Raw genomic sequence first — 16573 nt, forward strand, 5'->3', positions numbered from 1 at the left:
CACCTTCATGCAGGGAACCTGGTCAGTGATGCGAGGATCCCCCGATTTCCACCATAACCCTTTCCAACCGTGTCTTTCTGGATTCACTGAGACTCAGGAGGTTGAGGAGTGTGGGGCACATGGCTCTGCTTCTGTGAGACAGGAGGCAGAACTGAGCGGAAGGTGGGCGGTGTTGGTACATTTCGCCTGGCTCATGTCACATGGGAAGATGACCAGCCTCTTCTCATGCCAGGGATGGAAGTCCGACTTGAGCCGCATCACGGAGCACACCTCATGATCCAAACATCACTTTTTGTTTCCCTAAACACTGTTAACCTAAGAAGATTCAAACAGATCTTACCGCCTTTAGGAAGTAGAAATGGTGATTCAGTGTATACCATGCAGGATGCTTTTCCCAAGCTCTTGATAAATCTCATTAACCTTAACTCTTCAAAGAAGAGAAATCACATGTTCCCTCCTCGTATGTCAGGCTCTGTGCAGGTTGCCAATTAAAAACTCATTAATAGAGACTTTTATTCTGCATTCTTATGAGAGGACCAGACTTGCAAATTATGGTTCTCTGAAAATATTTAAAAATTCTACATCGTAATATGTGTGTTTAAGAAACTAACTGTGTTAATTTCAGGTGTACAACAAAGTGACTCAGTTATACATGTACATACATCTATTGCTTTTCAAGTTCTTTTCCCACTTAGGGAGTTACAGAATATTAAGTAGAATTCTCTGTTTTATACAGTAGGTTCTTGTGGTCATGCATTTTAAATATAGCCGTGTGTATATGTAAGTCCCAAACTTCCAATCTAACCTCCTCCTGACACTATCTCCCCTGGTAACCGTAAGTTCATTCTCTGTGAGTCTGTGTTGTAAATAAGTTCATTTTTTTAGATGTCACAAATAAATGATATCATGTGATATTTGTCTTTCTCTGACTCTTCTTCATCTGAAATTATTTCGTGACTGTGAGTGGAAACTTTGCACACACAACACTCTCTCTATCTCTCTTTCTTCCTCCCTTTCCAATCCAAGGACCACACATGTGCACAAAGATAATGTGTGTAAAGATGACTGTGGTGTTTTTTTGGGAGGGGGATTTGTTCTGCCTGAAAAGGTGGACAACCTTGCTTCCTAGATACTCAGATGAACACAAAATATGTCAAGTAGAGACTTCCAAGCTCCAGAATGCTTGAGTGAGGGGTGTGTCCACAGCAATCAACTCCAAACTGGGGCAAAATTGCCCAGCTGTTTCAGGACTCCAAGGGCAGACATACATCCAGTTCAGCTGTTGTTCATAGACAGGAAAGAACCTCAGTAAGGGCAGCGATTCCACACAATTTTACTGGGGGTGGGGGTTGTTAAGATTAGTGATGCTCCCTAAGTAATAAATCTGGTCTCCTCTTGATCATTATGTATGTAATGGAGTAACAGTACAGTCAACTTTCTTAAAATTTCCTCTTATTTACTTAATATCATGTTTCAGAATTGATCTGTATTCTTTGTCATTTCAGTTTGTGCATTTTTACTGCCATGTATTGTTTCATTGCAGATATAGATACCACAAATTTTAAAAAATTAAAAAAAATTATTGAAGTATAGTTCATTTCTGCTGTACAGCAAATTGATTCAGCTTGACATATATATTTTTTCCATTGTGATTTATGGCAAGATACTGAATAAAATTCCCTGTGCCATACTGTAGACCTCATTCTTTATCCATTCTATGTATAAATAGATTTCATCTGCTAATCCCAAGATCACAGTTCTTCCCTCCTTGGCGACCACAAGCCTATTCTCTATGAGTTTGTTCCTGTTTCATTGATATGTTCCTTTTAGATTCCACACATGGGTGATATCACAGAAAATTGTCTTTCTCTTTCTGTCTACTTCACTTAATATGTTAATCTCCAGGTTCACCCATGCTGCTGCAAATGGTATGATTTCATTTTTTTAATGTCTGAGTGGTATTCCATTCTCTATCTGTATAAGCATATACATCTTCTTTATCCATTCATCTGTTGATGGACAATTAGGCTGTTCCCATGTCTTGGATATTGTAAGTTTTGTTGCTATAGACATAGGGGTGTATGAATCTTTTCAAGGTATAGTTTTTTTTTCTTCCAGATATATGCTAGGGACTGGAATTGTTGGATCATATGGAAACTGTTTTTACTTTTTTGAGGAACTTCCATACTGTTTTCTACAGTGGTTGCACCAGTTTCCTCCAACAGTGTAAGAGGGATTCCCTCTTCTCCACACTCTGTCCAGCATGTTATTCATCAACTGTCTAATGATGGCCATTCTGATCGGTGTGAGGTGGTGCCTCCTTGCAGTGTCGATTTGCCTTTCTCTGCTAACGAGCAATGCTGAGCATCTTTTCATATGCCTGTTGGCCATCTGCGTATCTTCTTTTAAACCACAGATATCAATTGTGAGAGTGACGTCTATGGATTTTGTCTAAAATGAATGACGTCTCTGCTAATGTCTCATGAACGTGCTCTGAGTCCAACCTCACGTTGTTTGTCAAGGGACAGAGTGATGAGGTCCTCAGGAAAGGAATAGTGACTTTATTTGGAAAGCCAGCAGACCAAGGAGATTGTGAACTTGTGCCCCAAAGAATCATATTACCTGACTTAGATGGGCTTTTTTGGGAGTGAGAGGGATGTTCCAACAGTGTTTACTAAATGTAAAATAACCCTAGCCCATGGGGAAGAAAATTCCAGAAAAGAGAACAATACCGATTAAACACCCATGTGTGAACTCACACTTTCACACTTATACACACACACACACACACACACATACACACACACTAAAAGAGGAGGAGGTGTTGCTGGTTGTTGCAGTGTTTTAATTAACTAGTTAATGGCTGTGCTGGGTCTTTGTCACTGTGCACAGGCTTTCTCTAGTTGTGGGAAGAGGGGCTGCTCTTTGCTGTGTGCAGGGTCTCTTTTCGCTGCGGTTTCTCTTGTTGTGGAGCGCCCATTCTAGGCACATGAGCTTGAGGCCCACAGGCTTAAACGCCCTGAGGCATGTGGAATCTTCTCGGTCTTGGGATCGGGCCTGCGTCCCCCACATGGGCAGGCAGATTTCCAAGCACTGGACCACCAGGGAAGCCCTGTTGCAAGCTTTTTTTCCCCCTAATTTATTTATGTTTAATTAAGGGCAATTACAATACTGTGATGGTTTCTGCCATGCATCAACACGGATCAGCCATAGCTATACTTACGTCCCCTCCACTGTGGAAATCTTTTAATACTGGAATCCTTTGTTCTTGAAGCTGTCCATGCAGGTCTGGTCATAATGTCCCTTTAAGCCCCTAACAAGACAAAAGGTTCTGTCCGTTCTGTCACTTTTTATCTCTATACGAATGGGAAAGTGTTACACCTTTTAAGTTCAGAGCCTTGAGAATAGTCTGACTCTTTGTGATCCCATGGGCTGTGACCTGCCAGGCTCCTCTGTCCATGGGGGTTCTCCAGGCAAGAATGCTGGGGTGGGTTGCTATTTCCATTTTCAGGAGATCTTCCCAACCAAGGGATTGAGTCAGGTTTCCTGTATTGCAGGCAGATTCTTTATCATCTGTGTCACTAGGAAAGCCCACCAGTAAAATAATGGGATTCAATATTTCCTCCCACAGTTAACATTGCCATTGTTTTCCATTTACTTTTATCATGGACATGGTGGGATTTTGGCATCATGCTTTCACTCTCAGTGTAGCGTAACACTGACGTGGAATATACCATAAATTTAAAAATAGAAGTATGAATACAATGCTAGATTTCTAATTTAAAAAAAAGGTATGCAACAAGCAAAAAAGATTTACTGTATAGCATGGAGAACTATAGTCAATATCTTGTAATAACCTAAAATGGAAAATAATCTAAAAAATAATATATGGTGTTTGTATAACTGAAAATCACATTGCTGTGCAACTGAAACATTGTAAGCCAACTATACTTCAATAAAATATGTGTATGATGAGATTAAAAAATGGAACCAGTAAATAAATAAATTTTAAAACAAGATGAAAGAAAATGAAGTCACTCAGCCGTGTCTGACTCTATGCAACCCTATGGACTGTAGGCTGGCAGGCTCCAATGTTCATGGGATTTTGCATGCAAGAACACTGGAATGCACTGCCATTTCCTTCTCCAAATAATGCAGGCCAACTGCAGCATAGTCCCTGATGGTCTGTGTACTCACTCTCACATTCCAACTCTGCATACAGTGTATTCACATGGGCACCCTGAGCTTCCCAAAAGAGTCTCAGCCCAGATGGTGGGTTTGTGGGTGGTCCCTGGAAGGAAATCAGAGGCTGAGTCCCAGGACTTCCCCACCCCTCACTCCCCAGCTCATCTCATGAGCCCTTCCAGGTTTCACCAGCATCACTCTAGAATCCCAGTGCCCTGCCTTGCCCCCACCAAGTTCCTGGGAATCAAGTGAGAGGACTCACCTGCAGGGTTCGGGGTCCTCTGGCCCAGACTCAGCCCTCAAGTGAAAGATTTGCCACCGAAAGCTTGGGCTAATTCTCTCCCCATCAGGATCCCTGGCCCCTCACGCTGTCTGAACCCTGAGGTTCCCATGAACTGGGGGCCGGGTGGGTGTCCCATGCCCTCCTGTGGTGCCCTCCCTGCTCTGCACAACTGGCCGAGGAAGAAAAGCTCAGAGAAGATGGAAGACATGTCTGCAGCTCTGAGTGCCCAGCTGCCCCACTCCCTGCTCTGTACAGATGAGGAGACCATGGGGCCCTAGAGGACAAACAGGATGTGGTCCCTGGGGGGCTGCTGCCGCCCCTCAGGACTCCCACGGCCATAGACTCACAACAGGGTGTGGCCCCTCTCTGGACCCAGTGCTGATGTCTCCAGACAGGGCTCAGGAGGCATCTCACCCAGACATGAGGTCTCAGCTCTTTCTCTTTCTGCCTGGTCTAATCCCCTGCTCCAGAGGGTGGGACCCAGGTTCTCATTCTGAATCAGCCCTGGACAGTTTGGCTCCAAATAGGACTCAGAACTTTATTTTCCCTGTCCCCTCCAGAAATGGAATTTACCTCTCATCTTGGGTCATTTCATAAATTATTGCAGAGCACCTACTATGTACCAGGCATTGGTGCCACACAGCAGAAATACACCCATGACCTAGGTTAACCCATCTTCTGTAGTTGGTTGAAGAACTTAGATTCTGCAGAATATAGGCATCAAATGCTAACATTCAATTATTTTTTTAAAAGAAGATATATAAGAATAACTGGGGTGCATGTCTACACTGTGAACATTCAGAAAAAGGAAGATTATGATATCTGGTACCTGCACCTAAAGGCCAAAAACAAATAAGGATAATTAGGGGAAAAAAATGGAAACAGTGATAGTAGCAACACAGGAGCCCCAGAATGTCTTCACTTTAAGCAATCTTGACATTTCTTGGTAAAAGAGTTCTTGGGTGGTTTAGTTCTAAGCCAGGAGAGACTTCACACACACAGAGCTCAATGAGCAACTAAGGCTCCGTGGAGCTTGATTTTCACCCCATTGGCCAGCTCAGTTCACACCGGGGTCCTCATGGTGTTATCCTCTTCAGGCCCCCGCTTGGTTTAGCCAAGCCACATTGTGCCAACAGTTGATAACTTAAAAGGCACAAGATTCTCAAATCCTTGGCTTTGGTGAAAAGAAGCAAAAAAGACAAAACATGCAAATATTGATGGATTAACATAACATGTGCAAAGCCTCCCTGGGGCAACTGTTCTCTCTGTAGCCCTCAGTGATCTGGAGTGGAATGTCCAGTAGAATTCTTTCTGATTATGGGAATTTTAAAACATCTGCTCTGTCCAGCACCATGGCACCTGGCCACATGATGCTACTGAGCACTTGAAATGTGGTGGGTGTGACTAAAGAACTTAATGGTTTACTTCGTATACACATAGAGTCATTGTCTGTACCACGTGGCTGGGTAAGTACTTTATCGGCCAGTGCGGATCCAGACTGAGGGGGATCTTGTTGTCCTGCTTGTACCCCTGGAATCCCAGCGCCCTCAGTGCACACAGCTGGGAAAAAGTTGAGGGGCCTTCCCCGATGGCTCAGTGGTAAAGAATCCTCCTGCCAATGCAAGAGACATGAGAGACGTAGGTTCGATCCCTGGGTCAAGAAGGTCCCCTAGAGAAGGGAATGGCAACCCACTCCAGGATTCTTACTGGGAGAATCCCATGCACAGAGGAGCCTAGCGAGCTACACAACGTCATGGGTTCGCAAAGAGTCGGACATGACTGATCGACTTAGCATGAAGACACACACAGCCTCCTGTGGCAAGTGGCACCACACTGGATATCTCAAACAGAATATACTTCATCTTTTATTTGGACAACTTGCATTGCTTTTGTTATTGTTTCATGGAAAGCATTTTGTTTTAAATATAGCAGTCTGCACATGTCAATCTTAAACTTCCAATCTATCTCTCCCCCTCATCCTTCCCCTCTGTAACTCTGTTTGTTCTGTAACTCTACAAATCTGTTTCTGTCTTGTAAACAAGTTTATTTTTGTAAACTATTACTGAACACAGGTTTTTTTTAATTGGCTTTCTTTTATTTTAAACTGAATAATTTGAAGACTCAACTTCTAAATTTTTATGCTTTACTGGAATTTTCAAAAAAGTAGGATAATTATGGTAACCTACCCTGTATGTGCAATTGATTAGAATAAATTCTCCCAAAAGGTTAGATAGTTAAAATAGAGTGTTAGAAAGGCCAGGAATTACTAAGAGGTGGTGGGATTTTTGAAGTCGATCCTATAATTCTTGGACTCCACTCTTAACTTCAGAGCTGCTGGGCTGCTTTGGAGGATGAGAAGGAGTGCCCTTTAAAAAGAGGGCACATCCTTTAAAAAGAGATGTAGCTCTTCAATTTATAACACTCTGTGTGCTCAAAGGATGGGGCCAGGTCAGGGTCAGCATGGTCTTGGTTTACATCGAATTCCTCATAGATACTGGTCTTGGCGAAGAGGTGCAAGAGGCCCAGGGGAGTGGGAGTGAACACTGCCTGAGAGAGGGTCCTGTGATCCAAGTGGGTGAATATCACATCCTCTGCTTATGGGTCCTGAAGGAAGGAGATGTGAATGATGGAATGAAATGTGATCTTCGAAGGCTGGGGCATTGGGCATTGGAGGGGCTCGGGCTATGGCAAGGGTTTAGTCTGGGAGGACTCACCTCACCATTCACTGTTCTGTCTTCTTTGGGCTCTCCTTCCATGATGGCAACATATGAGAATGGAAGAGAGTCAAGACTCTTGGGATGGGGGTGATTCTTGTAGACCTCTATATCTTTGTCGGGACATCAAAGCCAAAAAAAGCAGGGTTGTGCCCCAGGTTGCTGAGTCTGTCTACTCCACTAAATTAAAAAAAAAAAAAAGTCAACATCCCATATACAAGCCCAGCCACTGACGGACTCTCTCAGGAATCTGTGGAAATCCACGGAGCCCATCCTACATCTCCTGTTATGGACCATTCTCTAATGTGTATCAGCAGATTCCCAAGATCATAGAGTGGAGAAGAACAGATTGCTGTGGTTGGAGGGAAGAACAGGCCTTAGAATGTCCCTGGTGGCCCAGGGATTAAGGGTCAACCTTCCAGTGCAGAGAGTGTGCATTCTATCCTGGGTGTGAGAACTGAGATCCCACATGCCTTGAAGCAACTATCCTCAATGCTGCAACTGCTGAGCCCGCGAGCTCTGGAGCCTTGAATGGCACCCCAGCACAGCAGTGAGGATCCCCCATGCTGCAGCTGAGACCTGATGCAGCTAAGAATAAATTAACACATATTTTCATAAAAAGAACAGGGTTCCATAGTTCTCTGGAAGATATTCATTCAGGGTTTACAACAATGGAAATCAGTTTTTAACCTACAGGAAGTGAAACGCCATTCTCTGCTATGAGCCCACCTCCCCCTGTGTCAGATTACGCTGTGCTTCCCTTCTCAGACTTATGATTTTGCGTAGAACACCAGTGACAGTTTGGCTCTTCATACTTACTTTATGGGTAACCAGTGACAGACAAGAACAGTGAGGAAGATGCTGGTATAGATGAAGGCTACGGAGAGCCTAAGGAGAAGGTGCAGCTGACTGGAGTGGCCTTGAAGAAGCTGTGATTCTGCCAACAAGCCAACGGAAGAAGGTCTGGTTATTCGTTGCATCCACCCTGCCCCTACACACAGGAGTTATTGTATCCTTGTGTCAAAGTGTGTCAGCATTTCTCAACCTGATCATTATGGTCTCTACCTCCCAGAGGTACCAAAGCATCCAGGAGAGATGTTAGCAGTGGATGAAGTAAGGAGGCCATGCAAGACCAGCAGCAGTCTGAAACCAGGTCCCCCTGGTTCCCACGCAGTTTATCTCTGCTGCCCCATATGACAAGGCATGGTGTTTTTGCATGAATGGGGACTGCTTTAATCCTGCATATATTTCCCCCTCCATCCACATATACCTGGAATGGAATCCTCAAGAAGACACGACACTTCTATTTCTGAACTGTGGAATGTTTAGTTCATAAAACACTAACAGAGGAATAGCACATATTGAAGGTGCTCCCTAAAACTCTCCCCTTGTCCCCCCCCCCCCATCCTTCCCCAAAGATACTGGTGGAGGGAGGGTAAGCATCTCCCTTAAGCATGGGGTCAAGTCACTCTGTGTCACTCTGTTCAATTTAGAAATTCCCAGTCCCAGAGAATGAGAAACTCAATACCCCCTCTGGTTCTCATACGGACTATGATCTCAAATGCTGACATGACAGGGACGTTGCGGAGCCCAAAGTCACAGAAATGGGAGATAGTAGAACCAACACTCACACAGGGACCCTTTTCTTCTCAGAAATTTGCTGAGCAGGAAACCATCTTGCTTACCTTCAGTGGTGTGTGGATCCATGGTTGATGGGCATGTCCTTGTAGTGGATCCTAGGGGAAAAAAGCCAGAAGGGGTGAACAGTAACCTTCCTCGCCCCCCCCCCCCCCATAGGAGGCCTCTTGTTTCTGGAAGGTTGGCCTCCTGCCTGTCCTTGACTCTGTCATCTCTCAGAGCACTGATGGGGGAAAGGAGATCTGGCCCCTCCTCGTCAATGCATTGAGTAGACCTTCCATCCCAGAGAAGAGATGGTGGAAGGAGGCGTGAAGGATATGCCTGGTGATGAAAGACAGCTATAAGCAAGAGACATCCTCTCTGCACCAGGAATGAGTATCTATGCTCCTTAATTGGAAAATCACCTGTATGTCATATGTGCTATTGGGAAACATTAAGAGCAAGGGGCCAATGCAATCTTCATCCTCCCAAATGAGCCCACCCACTCCTCCTCCTGGGTCCACCCTGAACCTTTTCTTTATTTGCCTGGATAGACAGGACTCTGATGTGGAGCATCCATACAGGAGGTGCAAGAGGGTTGAGATGCCATCTACCATCTCTCTTCCTCTCTGGTTCTCATCGCCTCCATTTCTCCAGAAGCCCTAAGGTCCCCTGATGCCAGCATGGATCCCTTGAGGTAGAGCTCAGTGATACAGTAAGATGTTGTGGGAAAAGTCAAACTGCCTTTTGGGCCACCACAATGTGATTTAGTGTATTGTAAAGCATGGGACTCTTCATGGGGTTCTGGAGGCAAGAATACTGCACAACAAAACTGACCACATTTTGTCAGAACTCTTCACTATGACCCGTCAGGCTTGGGTGGCCCTGCTCGACATGGCTCATAGCTTCATTGAGTTGCACAAGCCCCTTCACCATGACAAAGTTGCGATCCATGAGGGGAAAAAGTGAAGGACAGAGAAGTTTGTCGTGCAGGACAGAGGAGTCTGTTGTGCTGCAGTCCATGGGGTCACAAAGAGTGAGACACATCTTAGCGACTGAACAGGAACAACAAAGCATGGGCCAGGAAGAGGTTCCTCACCTGTGACAGACAGGAATAGTTGGTCGCTGAAGTCTGACCACGAGTAGGGAGAGCGAGTGAAGGAGCCGTAGCACCTGTAGACAGTGCTGTGGGCTGGGGTCCCAGGACCCAGAGGGAACTCTGCCTGGAGTGCTCCATGGGAGCCCCACCCTCCAGCGAGCAGTCGCCCAAGTTCGTCCCACTCCCTGAGCAGATGAAACTGGTTAAAGGCGCTTTCAGAGCTGCAGACCAAGGTCACATTCTCCCCTGACCTCACCACTGGCCCCTCTGGGCTGAGAGAGAGGGTTTTTTGGACAGACCTAGAAGAAGGAGAGGCACTTTCGTGAGACAGTCTCTTCCCGAATCCCATGTCCTTCACCCCTGAACTGAGAATTCACACCTTTGGTTCTTCTCAACTCTCTCTCTCTCTCTTGCTCTCACTCTGTAATTCTCCCCTATCTCTCTCCTACTTTCTCTCTCTAGGTCTCTGAAATTGCCTCCCTCCTAATATTTTTCCTTCTTGTATTTTTTTTTTTTAACTCTCTCTACTTCTCCTTGGATTGGTTGATTTGATCTGTCTTCTTTGATTCTGAGGTGCTCATTCTCTATCTCGTCTCTATCTTTCAGCATTATTCACCTATCTATTCTACTATCTGTTTATATCTCCATCCACCGTTCTATCTACCCATCTTATTATCTATCTATATATCCATCCATCGTTCCACCATCTATCTACCTTTTTATGTATGTATCTATCTACCTATTGTATCATCTATGTATATGTTCATCCATCATTTTACCTATCTATCTATCATCTATTTCCACTTTCATGACTTCCTCTGCTTCTCTGTCTCTCTGGGTCTCTTTTGTTATCCCTATTATCCACCCCACATCACCATCTTTCTCAATCTTTACACCCATCCACCCTTACAAGTCTCTTATTTTTAGGGCTTCTCTGTCCCATCCCCCTTTTTTTAAAATTTTATTTTATTTTTAAACTTTACAATATTGTATTAGTTTTGCCAAATATCAAAATGAATCCGCCACAGGTATACCTGTGTTCCCTATCCTGAACCCTCCTCCCTCCTCCCTCCCCATACCCTCCATCTGGGTCGTCCCAGTGCACCAGCCCCAAGCATCCAGTATCATGCATCGAACCTGGACTGGCGACTCGTTTCATACATGATATTATACATGTTTCACTGCTATCCTCCCAAATCTCCCCACCCTCTCCCTCTCCCACAGAGTCCATAAGACTGATTTATACATCAGTGTCTCTTTTGCTGTCTCGTACAAAGGGTTATTGTTAGCATCTTTCTAAATTCCATATATATGCGTTAGTATACTGTATTGGTGTTTTTCTTTCTGGCTTACTTCACTCTGTATAATAGGTTCCAGTTTCATCCATCTCATTAGAACCGATTCAAATGTATTCTTTTTAATGGCTGAGTAATACTCCATTGTGTATATGTACCACAGCTTTCTTATCCATTCATCTGCTGATGGGTATCTAGGTTGCTTCCATGTCCTGGCTATTATAAACAGTGCTGCAATGAACATTGGGGTACACGTGTCTCTTTCCCTTCTAGTTTCCTCAGTGTGTATGCCCAGCAGTGGGATTGCTGGATCATAAGGCAGTTCTATTTCTAGTTTTTTAGGGAATCTCCACACTGTTCTCCATAGTGGCTGTACTAGTTTGCATTCCCACCAACAGTGTAAGAGGGTTCTCTTTTCTCCACACCCTCTCCAGTATTTATTGCTTGTAGACTTTTGGATCACAGCCATTCTGACTGGCGTGAAATGGTACCTCATAGTGGTTTTGATTTGCATTTCTCTGATAATGAGTGATGTTGAGCATCTTTTCATGTGTTTGTTAGCCATCTGTATGTCTTCAAAATTGAAAGCATTTCCTCTAAAGTCAGGAACAAGACAAGGGTGCCCACTTTCACCGTTACTATTCAACATAGTTTTGGAAGTTTTGGCCACAGCAATCAGAGCAGAAAAAGAAATAAAAGGAATCCAAATTGGAAAAGAAGAAGTAAAACTCTCACTGTTTGCAGATGACATGATCCTCTACATAGAAAACCCTAAAGACTCCACCAGAAAATTACTAGAACTAATCAATGATTATAGTAAGGTTGCAAGATATCAAATCAACACACAGAAATCCCTTGCATTCCTATACACTAATAATGAGAAAACTGAAAGAGAAATTAAGGAAACAATTCCATTCACCATTGCAATGGAAAGAATAAAATACTTAGGAATATATCTACCTAAAGAAACTAAAGACCTATATATAGAAAACTATAAAACACTGGTGAAAGAAATCAAAGAGGACACTAATAGATGGAAAAATATACCATGTTCATGGATTGGAAGAATCAATATAGTGAAAATGAGTATACTGCCCAAAGCAATTTATAGATTCAATTCAATCCCTATCAAGCTACCAACGGTATTCTTCACAGAGCTAGAACAAATAATTTCACAATTTATATGGAAATACAAAAAACCTTGAATAGCCAAAGCGATCTTGAGAAAGAAGAATGGAACTGGAGGAATCAACCTACCTGACTTCAGGCTCTACTACAAAGCCACAGTCATCAAGACAATATGGTACTGGCACAAAGACAGAAATATTGATCAATGGAACAAAATAGAAAGCCCAGAGATAAATCCACGCACATATGGACACCTTATCTTTGACAAAGGAGGCAAAAATATACAACGGGTTAAAGACAATCTCTTTAACAAGTGGTGCTGGGAAAACTGGTCAACCACTTGTAAAAGAATGAAACTAGAACACTTTCTAACACCATACACAAAAATAAACTCAAAATGGATTAAAGATCTCATCGTAAGACCAGAAACTATAAAACTCCTAGAGGAGAACATAGGCAAAACACTCTCCGACATACATCATAGCAGGATCCTCTATGACCCACCTCCCAGAATATTGGAAATAAAAGCAAAAATAAACAAATGGGACCTAATTAAAATTAAAAGCTTCTGCACAACAAAGGAAACTATTAGCAAGGTGAAAAGGCAGCCTTCAGAATGGGAGAAAATAATAGCAAATGAAGCAACGGACAAACAACTAATCTCAAAAATATACAAGCAACTCCTACAGCTCAACTCCAGAAAAATAAATGACCCAATCAAAAAATGGGCCAAAGAACCATCCCTTCTTTCTCATTAATTTTCTATCCCTTTTTCTATTTACCTTTATTTTTTCATGTTTCTCCCACAGCCCCCAGTCCCTCTGGCTTATTTTCTGTGTGTGCACACAGCAACTGTGTTTCTGCCTCTGCTTTTCATTGACTCTGTTTTCTCTCTGATTCCATCTCTCTGTGGGCTTTGACCATGATAATCTTACAACGTTTGGTGTGACCTTGCACGTGGGCTTGAAAATACAGCATGAGAACTCATACAGGAGTTGGCGTTTGGCTCCGTCACCAGGGACCTTGGTGTCCTGGGGCACAGTGTGGCTCAACCACCCGGAACGAAGCCACATCTGAGTGAACACAGTATCTGTGCATCACCCGGGGCATGGGGACACAGGGCTCCTGGGGAAACAGCCTGAGACAGACCAACCTGGTCATGAAGTCCTGGGTAGATACATGGTGTATCCTTGGGTTCTTTGAGTAGAGAAGAGAGTGTAGAGTTAAAATGGAAACCAGGCTCCTAAACTGTTTCTGGTCTCTGAGCAAAGTCAGGGTGGAAAGGCACCCTCTCTGCTACCTTTCTGTCTGTGTCTCTTACTTCACTCTTTATCTCCATCTCTGAGTTCCTCTCTCTCAGCCCCTGCCTCTGTCTTCTCTGTCATAACAGGTGGTCTATACTTGCTTCTCCTCTATCTTTGCCTCTCAGATGCAACTCTCACCAAGTCAGTTTCTCTCCATGAAAAGCACCCTTCTCTCATCTCCCACACCACCACCTGGGGCTTCCACGTCCTGGTACATCCAGTCTGTATGCCAGCTCTTGACATTCTCACCTGTGATCACCATGTCCAGAGGGTCACTGAGGGGCTGACCACTCAGAGTGGGAGAGATTGAAAGCACAGAAACATCTGCAGGAAAACCTCCTCTTCTCAAGGTCACCTGCTTACCAACCTTAGTTCCACATGCGGTTTCATTTCCCTTGGAATGGGACGTAGCAATCATAGATTTGGGATTTTAGGATGCGGGCATCACCGGGCACCATCATTCTGCCCACTGTGGGACCCAATCTCCTCTGTTAAATATCCTTTTATTTAGAATGCCTGGAGCACTTCCTGTCGTTCTGACTGGACCCTGACTCACACTCCCACCGGAAATCTCTGGGGTCTGGGGGACTCGGACAATGGGTGGCCTCTCTGGAAGAGAGCTCTCTGGCCTGTGATCACAATCTCCAGGGTTCACTGGGTTTTGATCACGCAGGGGGGAGATGACTGTAGTGACCATGACACCTGTAGGTCCCCACGTGTGCTTCGGTCATGGGGTCCATGATGACGTCCTTCCAGAATATGATGCCCTGGAGCTCAGCGACAACAGTTCTGTCACCCTTGTGCAGCCTGAAGCTGTCAAATCCGAGAGGGGAGTGACACCAGAGAGTCACATGCTGTCCTTGAGGAATCACAGGGCTTGGACAGGCTGAGAGGGAGGGCTTGTAGTGATCACCTGGGGAAAAGAATGCATGGTTTACAGTAGAAAATGGGGAACCCCTTCCTCTCACTGGGCTCAGATGACCCACCCTTTCCCATATCTTTAAGGCTCCTTTTCAAACCAGGGGAACCCATGCTCCATGGAGATTTCCACACCACAGAGGCATAGCACACCCTACATGAAAAACATCTGCTGAGAATTTTGAGCGTGTGTGTGTGCTCAGCCATGTCTGTGACCCCATGGCCTGTAGCCCACCAGGCTCCTCTGTGCATGGGGATTCTCCAGGTGAGAATACTGAAGTGGGTTGCCATTTCCTTCTCCAGAGGATCTTCCAACCCCAAGATTGGACCCACATCTTCTGCAGCACCTGCAGTGCAGGCAGGTTATTCACCACTGAGCTACCCGGGAAGCCTGAGAATTTTGAGTGTCAACTAACAGATTCTTACTGGATGTTGATAATGTAAAATTTGTTTTATAAAACAAGATGGAGTAGACACCCAATGGAAAAACAACCTGCGTGAGTGAAATGATGTCAGCTCACATGAGAAACACAGGACATGATGGAGCCTGTGCTAGATTAGAACCTTCTGGAATTCAAGGGGGCAGGGCATAGATTCTCGTCTTCTTCTGAATGGAGGGCAGCAGCAGTTCTCTGCAATGCCTATCCATGGAACTGCTGGAGAGCTTGAGTCATCACCTTGTCCTCCAAGGGTCTGTGGTTCCTGGCCCTGCTGCCTTCCCTCAGTCTACAGATAACAGCAGTCCCTCACAGTCACCCCAGCTGTGAGCATCACAGTCTCCTGTAGGTGCCCATAGGGCTTGGCTCAGCAGAGGGAAGAGTATCTGGGGGAGGGTCTCTGGGCCAGAACTGGGGGCTAGATTTCCCTGAAAGTGTTAGTCAACCAGTCGTGTCTGACTTCTTGTGACCCCATGGGCTATAGCCCACCAGACTCCTGTATCCATGGAATTGTCTAGGCAAGAATACGGGAGTGGCTTGCCATTTCCTTCTCCAGGGGATCTTCCTGACTCAGGTATCAAGCCCAGGTCTCCCTCACTGCAAGCAGACTCTTTACCATCAAAGCCACCTTGGGCTCCCATTTTCTACTTCCAAAAGACCACCCTCATATGGTTATGACTTCCCATGGTTGACCCATCACCCTACCTTCTGTACCATCTCCCCTCTTATTAGAAGAGAGTCTTACTTGAGGAGGATGGCAACCACAGTCTGGGGGAAAGACTCACCCTCTTGTGCCCAGATGCTCTGGATCAAGAAGAAACCTGGAAAGAAAGACTCATGATGGATGATCCATCTCATGTCAGACCTGGCCTTCTACTCCCCCAGCCTGTTCTATGGGCCTCATCGGCAAGGATGTTGCTCGGCCTTGATGAACCCAACCATCAAGGTCCACTTTGCCCCTGTGGAGGCAGGGCTCTCTGTTAAGGTGGACCCAGTGCTCCAGGTCAATATTTGCACCAGGCTTCATTCTGTTCCCGGACTCAACAAGACATGTCAGGCTGACGATGGCAGACAGCATGGCGCTGCTCCTAATGAGCAGGAGGCAGCAGCTCTGCAGATCTGAAGAGTACACAGGATGTTATGATGACACCCAAACTAACATCGTGTGCAAGCTGACCACAGGATGGAAAGGTGACTCACACAGGCTCTTCGTACCTTAAAATAGGCAGTGTGTGGGGGGTCATGGCTGAAGGAGGAATTGGGCTTCCTGGAAAATGTTAAGTCCAGTGCTGTCTCTTCAGATTGTTTAACAAACTTGAACCACAACCTCTGACCCAACCCACCTTTGGCCACGTTTTCAAGTTTACCAAAAATGTATGCCTCAATATCTAATCTGTGATGACCTTGAGGCACTGAATTATTTTCTGTTTTTATTCTTGATATGATTTTCATAGAATTTCTTATTTCATTCCTATATTAAAAAATTTCCAAGCATTATATTTTATCTTTAATGTTCAACCATCTCTATGACATCCACAGTAAAAATGTCTTTATTTAAAATGCTAATTTCATGATTTTTAAAAATTTATGGAT

General features: G+C 44.7%; 1 long non-coding RNA gene across 1 annotated transcript; it reads right to left on the minus strand.

Annotated features, from left to right (window-relative positions):
- Positions 1–6310: 6310 nt before the first annotated feature.
- On the minus strand, positions 6311–8115 carry LOC133231117 (uncharacterized). Its single transcript, XR_009731037.1, has 3 exons — positions 8002–8115; positions 7183–7362; positions 6311–7072 (listed from the first exon to the last, which is right to left on the minus strand). It is a non-coding gene; the product is annotated as an uncharacterized LOC133231117 (long non-coding RNA).
- Positions 8116–16573: the final 8458 nt, after the last annotated feature.

This window comes from Bos javanicus, chromosome 18, assembly GCF_032452875.1.
Source record: "Bos javanicus breed banteng chromosome 18, ARS-OSU_banteng_1.0, whole genome shotgun sequence".
In the NCBI taxonomy this organism is placed as follows: domain Eukaryota; kingdom Metazoa; phylum Chordata; class Mammalia; order Artiodactyla; family Bovidae; genus Bos; species Bos javanicus.